The sequence below is a fragment of the Pogonomyrmex barbatus genome, unplaced genomic scaffold (assembly GCF_055798465.1).
Source record: "Pogonomyrmex barbatus isolate J1 unplaced genomic scaffold, ASM5579846v1 scaffold30, whole genome shotgun sequence".
In the NCBI taxonomy this organism is placed as follows: domain Eukaryota; kingdom Metazoa; phylum Arthropoda; class Insecta; order Hymenoptera; family Formicidae; genus Pogonomyrmex; species Pogonomyrmex barbatus.
In genome coordinates, this window is record NW_028297128.1 from 18,908 (window position 1) to 28,995 (window position 10,088).

Below are 10,088 nucleotides of genomic sequence, written 5' to 3' on the forward strand. Positions count from 1 at the left end.
TTATTCCTCACTCGGCTGAATCCTCCCATTGTTATTGGAAGGGCGTGTGTGTGTTGCTGAACGAATGATCAGTAAAAATGAGTATGTCTGTGGGTACTTGAAGATGACGAGCGAGTGTGTTGCCCCTCGGGGCCAAGACCAGGGGGAGGGTTCGTGATGTGTTGTTCCGTCAACGTTCCAGGACCCTCCCCCGTCACGGTCGTTAAAGGTACAGAGGAGGTTTAGTGGGTAGGCGAGGCTGGGTGGCTTTTCGTTCGACGTGCCACCCACTCGAATCCCACACTCCCCACCGGACTGTCGTCCGGTGGGGGTTTTGCGAAGATTCCACCTCTCTAAACAAAAAAAAAAAAAAGGTTAGGTTAGGTTAGGTTGTCTGCTCGTGGCTGCTGTGACGGTCGGACGTGTGTGCCTCCGCTCCTTGTGTCTTGGTAATGATTTGTAGTGTGACTTTTCATATACGTTTCTGTATTCCTCGGATTTCTGCTGTCTTTTTGTTTATGTTAAGGTATAATTTATATGGTTAATTGTGCTAATTATATGTTTTTTCATATTATTTGTACGTAGACGTAGAAGATCTCCCGTCTCCTGGGATTATTACAGCCACGGCAGGCTCCCTGTGATGTTCCCTTGTGTAATTGTCCATAATTATTATAATTATCAAAACTGTCTTTCTTTAACAACGATGTCTAGTTATTGTAAGTATTGTATTTGTCTTCAATTAATCTATTAATTATGTAGTTATACTCGATTTGTACGTCGTACGAGGTATGTGTCCAAGATGGCCGTCTTTTACCGTCTTATTCACATTTTTGGCAAGATGGCTAAACGGCTACTACGTATAATTGTCGCGACATTGTTGTCTCCTCTCCATCTATAGTATCATTATTGTTTCGTCATTGCAGCCATCTCTCGTGCTACGCGGAATAGTTGCTTTGTAATTTGTGAAATAGACGGATCATTCGATTTTTCGGAAGTATATCTGAACGATAAGTGTGGTGCGCCAACACTGGCTGGAAAATTTGGAATTCTACTCTGAGCTCTCATCTCTTAAACATCATCTTCCTGCCTCGATAGGGATATCTTCTGGAATCTATGGAATTTCTTGATGGATTTAATAAGTATGTTAAAGCAATCTGGAAAAAGTATTGCCTACATATCAGTGGTATGTCATTTGCATAAATTACTACTTATTATTAATTTACTTTGTATCTTTATTCGGCAGTGGAGTGTTCTATTTAATTTCTTACTTAACTCTATAATTCTTGATTTACTTTATTATAACTTATACTATGCAGCAGATTTTTGTTCTTTTTATTATTATATATGAAAGATTTAAGTTTTTTGTAACTCTGAATCTGGAGACGTGAAAATTTTTTGACAGTATCGTTTTGATTCCCAATTTATTCACTTGACAATGTTACGTCCGTGTTCTCGTCAGGAGGAGGAGAACTCGGGTGGACGCACGGAACCTCCCCTTTTCTCGCGGAACGACGTCGTGACGCCGATCCGCGAGTCGAACGCGCGTTAAGGGGGGCAGGGATCGGGTCAGCGTCAGCGGCGCTATTACCCTTACCTGCGCCCGCGCTATTCGGTGGTCCGTTTTAGATCAGAGAACCGAATCTCTTTGACCAGGGATGGACCTAGTGCGATCTTCAGGGAGCCGGGAACGGCGCGGGGTCAGGTTTAGGAGAAAAAAAACTGTTTACTACCGAATTTTGATCAATTAATTTTAATAAGAAATAATAAACGTGAACTACAATCTTCTGTTCGTATACATAAAAGGTTAAAGTATTGATAACAAAAGAAATCTTGTACATACAAATATAAAAAAAAAAAACGACCGCGGGGAAGGAAAATCTCTTAAATACCCAATTGCTCAAGTTGGGATAAGAAATTGGTGATAGCGAACGGGTCTATAGGATCGGGTTGCAGGTGTGGAGGAGGATTGGGGTGCGCGCTGCGGAACGGAGGGCGGAGGCGTATTGGTGGAGCGATATATTGGCTAGTTCCGGCTCTACTTCTATTAACCGCTCCGCGAGTTCTTCGGCGTGGCATTCGCGACGAATCCTTTTATTTGCCTTTTCGCGACGGTGTCGCAATGCCCGTTTCGTTGGCCCATTACGAATGGCATGTGTTTGGTTCACTATACAAATGAAGGTCAAATAAAAGAGAAGTTGAGGAATCGAAATAAGGCAGCTTCACCGAATCAATCGGCGGCTTGCCCGGTTGGAATGTTATGGAATCGGAGGAGGCAGCTTCACCGAGTTAATCGGCGGCTTGCCTGGTTAGAAGGTTGTGGAAATGATTGTGAAGTTAGGGAAGGCAGCTTCACCGAGTTAATCGGCGGCTTGCCCTTTGGGAATGTTGGGGTGGGTTTAAGATAGATAAATTTTTGAGGAATAAATAAATAAGATGTCGCGAACCAAACTGCCAGTAAACACGCGGGAAAAATTGATAAGGTTGGACTTACTTTTTGTTGTAGCGGCCGGGGGGGGGTGGTCGACGAATGTAATTGCCCAGGCTGGATCACTGAATGGTTCGAGAATAAAGTCGCGCACAGATTCTAACTGTTACGGAAGGTGTCGACCTTGAGTGTATCAGGAAGAAGAGAGCGATCCGCTCCGAGTCGCGGTTTTTAAAGGGTTCCGGAGGGGTGGGAATATCTGAGGGCGTGATGGATTTCCGTGTTGGCTTGTCAAATGATAATTTAGGAAAATTATGAATATAGAGGAAGGAGGGAAGCGGTGTCCTATGATTTGTGGTCGTTTTTCCATTTTCAGATTTCCCAGCGAATGGTAGAATTAGTTTTTAGATAGATAGAATTTATTAATAAAAATTCTCCCGCTAGTTCGCACTCTTAATCGCTCATTGGTGTGCCAGCCAACGGCCACTAATCAGTTCTTCTTGATTGGTACTTTTTTGTGTTTCCCCACCAATGTGGGGAGTGTCATCCCCGAACGATCCAACGCGTTTCTTATCCGTTAGGAATTTGCTTTTGTTAATAAAAATTTTTTTTATTGGTAAGTCGTAAACTTGTCGGCGCCGACAAGGCTATTTACCAAGGATTTTTTGATAGTGAGACATATCTCGGGAGAACGATTGTTTATTTAGAGTTTTTTTTTGTTTGATTGGGTTATTTTTCTTTGATCGTTCGAAGTGCCCGTTTATGGATTAGCAGCCGTTAAATTTTTCCTTCCCGAAAGAGAAGAATTTGTGAAGTCCCCCGGACGTAACAACAATATAGATTGATTTGCTGTATGTGTGTCAAATTATCGAGTCTATATGCTCTTTAAGCATCTTAGTTAGTCAACATAAATCTTTGCTTGTCACACAGAAAAATTAATGAACTTTTAAAACGTATGCACTCTAATTGCCTTATTATAATACCACGAATATGATTATTGATTTTCTTTTGATTGAATGTAATATTTCATTATCTATTGCTACGCTGATTCACCATGTACCATGTACTATTGTAAATTCGCAAGCTACACAAGATTATTTCCTTATTTTAATGATAGTATCTTTATTCTGTTATTATTATTTACTGTGCTTCTTTGTATACATTTAAGTTTCCATTAATTTATTAATTTCAGTATGATCTGACTTGCGAAATTATATTAGTTTATTTAAATTATTTCATATGTATGTAACCCTTGTGTCGTATTTCACGTTTTGATTGTACTTTCATCACACTACGATTCTTGATTTATAATTTATACTTTTATATCTATTTTATGTGTCTATCAGTATATTTTTATAAGATTCTGATCTTTTGATTAAGCATTTTATAGTTTATCAAATTATATATTCCATATCTTTGACTTGATTGTGAGGGAGCCATCTCCTGGATGGTCAAATGCAATGAGGTGTACACTTTGTGCTCCTTGCTATGAATAGGTGGCAACACTGAGCAGTTATAACCTGATAGTACTTGGCATATTATTCTTTTTTAATTTCTCCACATTTTAGTAATATTAAAGCTTTTTACAAAACAATTTAGTTATGTTAAGTACAATTTAATTATGTATATGTATAAGTATGTGTATTTTTGCAGGCTGTCCTGTGAATCTTGTGCTGTATTGTTATTGTCTCCATTTGATGACTTGATAATTGAGGTTATTATGCCTCTATGTTTCTTGATATTATTTACAATCACGAGGTAAATAACTATACATTATATTTTACTTATCAACTACTTTTACTAGATACACACATTTACTATTTTTGAATTTATTAATGTCCTATACGTATAGTTTTTAATTTATAGTCATCATACATGTTTCTCTAAATGTTAGGATGCTAGCTCGTAAAAGCGGCACATCCTTGTTAATGTATTTTCTCATCTGTGATGAGAACTATATGTGCGTCTTTAATATTTATATATATTTATTTTCTTTCCCCCCTTTTAGAAGAGTAAATCAGCGTATTTAACGCTCACTGAGCTTTATGTTATCCTGGAATTAACCGATAGTTTCCTGTTGGCGCATTTATCGACGCCAAGCTGTGAATTTTTGGCGTCTGGGCACTTGTATGGACCGCGTCAAGAAACTCTTCATTATCTGAACAATCGATGTAACCAGTATTACATAATAACTGTTACTGACATGTCACAGTTTGGTTTTTATGCGCGGAAACTCAAGCTTTACATTACTTTCGATGGATAACCTACGAATCGGATTTGTAAACATTTTTACTGACTAATTAATTATTTTTTGCGTCTGAATTAGAATATATTTCTCTTTATTTCTTGTATAGTTATTATTAGAGGATTAGATTAACTACTGTAATTTTTAGTTTAGCTTTAATTTTGAATACTCTGCATACAGTCGATTCACTTGTATTTATATAACTTTGTGGCTCGTTTCATTAGTATTAATACTATTATTCTAATCTCAACTAATACGAGAATCGCTTCGTGTATCGACACAATGATTGTAATTCGGTATGTGGGCAGGTGAATTGTATTGAACACATAATTATCGGAACACATAATACGTACGGAACACATAATTATCAATTGTGGCAGGCGCGTTAATTATTTGTGCGTTTTTGTGTGTTAATTATGTGTGTCTCTAGATTGCTCGTGATGAGCTGAACGAGGTATACATTGGTAATTTAATTACGAAATTGCGGACACGAGTCTGCGCTGGCTGCCTTTTATAGTATTATTTATAGTATAGATAGATTTAATATAGATTTTTCCATTGTCAAACTATGTAATTACAGATTTTGGCTAGTCTGGATTAGAGTGTACGCGTTTTTTGCGAAACACACATTGATGCTTGCTATACCGATGAATCGACTGATGTATTGTTTTTGTTTGACGCATCTTAGTCTACTAAAAAGATTGAGTCTGTTGAGTTACACGCGCTACAAATGGCATTTGTGCTACCTAAGCACAAATTTTCGTTTCTTCAGTTTTGTTAAACATAATTCAGACATACTGGACTAGATTGGATATACTTTTGAAATGTGGATGGAATCTCATTACATTATGTATTGGCTGCTATGTCATTCTTTCGTTCAATCGATACTAATTATCAAAAATTATGGCTCTACTATTATGTTTTTAATCTTGAGAAGACTTTTGCGTACGTCATGAAAGTTCTTACGAAATCTTTATGTTTATTTTGTGTGATGTTGTCTTTTGAGTAATATTGTTTACCGATAACCTGCTCACGAAGAACCAGCAATTTCATTGTCATTCACGGCATGTAGCCTTAAAGTACTGCGTTTTTTTTTAGCAATATTAGCATATAATTTATCTGTTGACATAAGAGACAAATCAAGAGATGATTTCTTCAATCATCATGTTTAAACATGTTTCTCCTCTCGCATTTAATCCTGATTTTAAAACGTACGTGGCATTAATGGAAGCCGACGATAATCTATTTCGATTTTTTGTTTTTAAATTACTTAAAGAGGAAAACATTGTCTCTGGGTCGGCATTTGAATTTGGAAGTGATCGAACAGCATTCAGAACATTTGTTAAATTTGGATACTTAGTAATATTATTTGGATGTAAAATTTCCTTCCACATATTATCAAAATTTAATTTGGAAAGATTTTGCTTCTCTTCCATTGTAAAATCTAATGGCAATGCAATCCATTCTTTCTTTAAAGCATCTTCATCAACATTACCTATAGTTTTAGCTATAAAAGAAACATCATTAAATGAAGTTTCTCTATCAGTATATATAAGCTTACAAAAGGTCTAAAAACTTGTAATTTTAATAAAAATTTATTATTTATCGGTAATCTTTTACGAATTTCTTCTGCAGCAGTTACATAAAACATCAAACAATTTTTTCGAACAGTTGTAACTGCGTCTTCGTGTCCTTGCAGTATCAGTAATTCGTAAAGATATTCTTCGCATTCTGTACCTAAATTAATTTTATGAAGAATTTTGTGATTCTCTGATAAAGAGAAAACTGTGTTTACAGAAAAAGGTTTTAAATATTTATCTTTTAAAAAGTTTTGGCAAATTTGAAAAAGAAACTGTAAAGATTTTGGCTGCAATAAATGAATTCGTGTTTCTGATGTTTGAAAAAATGCATTGAATGCGTTAAAGAAATTTAAAACGTATTTTAAAAAAAGAAAATAGGCTTTTGTTTCAATATTACCCATTATAGACAACAGATATTCTCCACGTTGTGTTTTTTCACTTACAACCATTTCGTTCAAAAAATATTTAATTGTTTCCCAAGATTCCAGAAGTTTTTCTACACATAAGTAATAAGAAAGCCAGCGTGTGTAATTTTAACATAATTTTAACAATTTGTGATTTGTTTCTTGGAAACACTCAGAAAATTCATTGTAAACAGATAATCGTTTGGGGCTATTGTTAATAAAACTTGAAGTTTTTTGTAATAATTCTTCGCAAAATTCTGGTATTTTATTACATGCAGCATGCGCTATTAATGCAGCGGAATGACAAGGGCATGTTAATAAATGTTAATAAATGTGAACATACTTCTTCTAATTTTTTTTTAAATGATGAAAATTTTCCTATCATGATAGATGCATTGTCGCATGATAGAGCTATAATATTTAAAAATGGTATTTTCATTTTCACATTTAACATTTAAATGCTTGAAACAATTTTTCTGCGCTGGAATCTTTGGCATCAATATTAATTAATTTAACTAATTGTGAACGAACATCTAATGTCTTCGGGTCAACGTATCGTACCATAAAAGTCATCCATTTAGTATTACAAATATCAGACGTTTCGTCAATAAATATTGAAAATTTTGTGTTCTGAATTTTGTTAACGACACGTTCCGTTTCAATTGGGCATAAAACGTTTGTAATAATATTTTTACATTTTGTACGACCGATGCTCATGCTTTTTAATATATTAGAATCTTTTCCTATATGTTGAAAAAAATGAAGAATCTCTTTTGCAGTTTGATGAGAAATATTTTTATCGGCAATTAATGTGGCATATCTAACTTCTGCTAACTTTTTACGCTCATCAAACGACAAAAGTGATTCATTATCTTCCGTTTGCAAATTTTGATTTGATTTATTTATCTCACTGAAACTTTTATATTTATCTAAACGTGCTTTGGATTCTGCGTGACGATATATTTGTGCTAAACTACTAGTAATAGTTTTATTGCAAATGGAATAAAAAGATAAATTTGCATTGTTAGGTACTTCTCGTAACCAACATTTAAATTCTTCGATATCTAACCATTTCTGTTGAAAAACTGGTTGAGATATTTTTTTTTTTTTCATTATTGTTAGGTAATGATGATCCTTTTTTAAGATTATTTTTATGACATGCAGAATCTGCATGGCGAGAAATTAATGAACGACATGAAAAATTCTTATTGCAAATGCTACAATGATACTGACTATTATTACTTGATACTTCGCGTATTTATGATTGATATCTATTATCAGCAAGCCAAGTTTTTATAAAGCGTTTACATTTTTTGATTGATTCGTCACACATTTCCATATCAACTATAAAAGGACAAAAAAATCGAAAAAAGATAAAAAGAGAAATAGAAATATAATATGAAAATTATATGTATGCATGTGTCACGGAAAGAGATTAGGATTCTGTTATTTGTCAAAATATTTTACGATCCTAAATCGTCTCTCTCTGTATACGTATATGTGAATATATAAATATATATATATATATATATATATATATATATATATATATAAAATATATATGTGTATAAATGTGTATATGGAAAGTTATACCTTTTAATCTCGAATATATTCTTCAATATTAAAAAGTCAAGATGTATAAAATACGATACACGATGTGATCGAAAGACGGTACACGAAGTCACCGAAAGACAAATAAAATCGTCGCGCATCGTGAGATAAACAATGGAAAATCGAGATCGTTGTTTCTTTCTTATTCGGCGACACAGCGAGCAGCATACTCAACGACGCAATGACAGGTTAGTTACTACAGGTTATTTATTATTATTTAAGAAATATAAATCACATTTTCAATCTAATTTAATATGCTTCATTATCGTATGCGTGTGCGTGTGCCTGTGTGTACGTGTGCCTGTGTGTACGTGTGCCTGTGTGTACGTGTGCCTGTGTGTACGTGTGCCTGCGTGTGCGTGTGCCTGCGTGCGTGCGTGCATGCGTGCGTGCGTGCGTGCGTGCGTGCGTGCGTGCATGCGTGCATGCATGCGTGTGTGCATGCGTGTGCATGCGTGTGTGCATGCGTGTGCCTGCGTGCGTACGCGTGTACGCGTGTATTAAAATTTTATCATTATCTAATATCAGTAGTATAATCAGTAGTATAATAATGTTATATAGTTTATGTATTTTACAGAGCAAAAGAAAAAATTTGCTGATATGCTGCAACAGCAGCAGAAACAGCATGAACTGCAAATGAGCAATTAAGAGAGCAGCATGAGCTACAATTGCAACAGCTGCGGGAGCAGGTAAACTTAATAAGAAAAAGAATACTTTTGCTGACAAATATTTTGCTGACAAAATTTGAACAGATACTGATATGTAAATAATTTTATTGGATCTTTAAAATGATTATCTGTGAAATCTGTTATATTCAAATCGGTTGCTAGATTAGAAATTTGTGAACATTATTATTATATTTAAATGTCCTACATAATAATATTGATGATCCAATAAAATTATTTCCAGATCTGTATCTGGTTAATTTGTAATTTTTAGATTTTTCAGAAGTTTTTTTTATACAGAAACAACAACCGCAGCAGCAACAGCAGCAGCAACAGCAGCAGCAGCAAGAGAGTGGTATTATTTATTGAAATAATTATATGTATATAAATACACACATATATGTCATGTATAATATATATATATATATATATATATAAACATATTAATATTTTGACATTTAATTATTTTCAGTGCCTTATAGACGAAATAATGGTGAGCGTTCCCGTGCAAGATGGACCTTGCAACGAGGGGGACGAATGAGATATAGTTGGAGGGAGGGCCGGAGAAGAGAAAGAGGAAGGAAATAGAGGAGGAAGAAACCGGGGAAAAAATATAATTATAAAAAAATATTATTTTAAATAAAAAATATAAAAATAAATTTAAGTGGATTATGTCAGCACTCTTACCTTTTCATTATTGTTATCTGTTGTTAAATGTTTAATGCTTCTTTGATAAATTATTACTAAATTATTAAAATTATTACTAAAAAGAATAATTATTACTAAAATAAATAAAATTATTACTAATTATTACTAAAAAGAATAATTAATACTTCTTTTAATAAAAATTTATCAAAGAAGCATTAAACATTTAAAAACTAATAACAATAATGAAAAGATAACCGTGTTAACATAATTTGAATTTCTTTTTGCGATATTTGCGATATTGATATATTCATATCAGTTATTAGTTTTATTATTATCTATTATTTATTAATATCATAAAAGCTATATAGCCTTTTTATATTCAGCTCCCTTTTATATAATAATATATCTAATATTTATTTTATATATTTATTGATATATATATATATATATATATATATATATATATATAAAATATAAATATATATAATATATATATATATATATATTGTCTATATATTTATATATTTATTT

The 10,088-nt window shown here is 33.7% G+C and overlaps 2 long non-coding RNA genes across 2 annotated transcripts; both read left to right on the forward strand.

Moving 5' to 3' along the window:
- The first annotated feature begins 286 nt into the window (after positions 1-286).
- Positions 287-6,604, forward strand: LOC148935880 (uncharacterized). The gene is made up of 5 exons (XR_016140019.1): positions 287-428; positions 565-695; positions 903-1,162; positions 4,058-4,162; positions 4,413-6,604. It is a non-coding gene; the product is annotated as an uncharacterized LOC148935880 (long non-coding RNA).
- Positions 6,605-8,425: 1,821 nt separating this feature from the next.
- LOC148935881 (uncharacterized) lies at positions 8,426-9,780 on the forward strand. The gene is made up of 3 exons (XR_016140021.1): positions 8,426-8,432; positions 9,184-9,264; positions 9,382-9,780. It is a non-coding gene; the product is annotated as an uncharacterized LOC148935881 (long non-coding RNA).
- Positions 9,781-10,088: the final 308 nt, after the last annotated feature.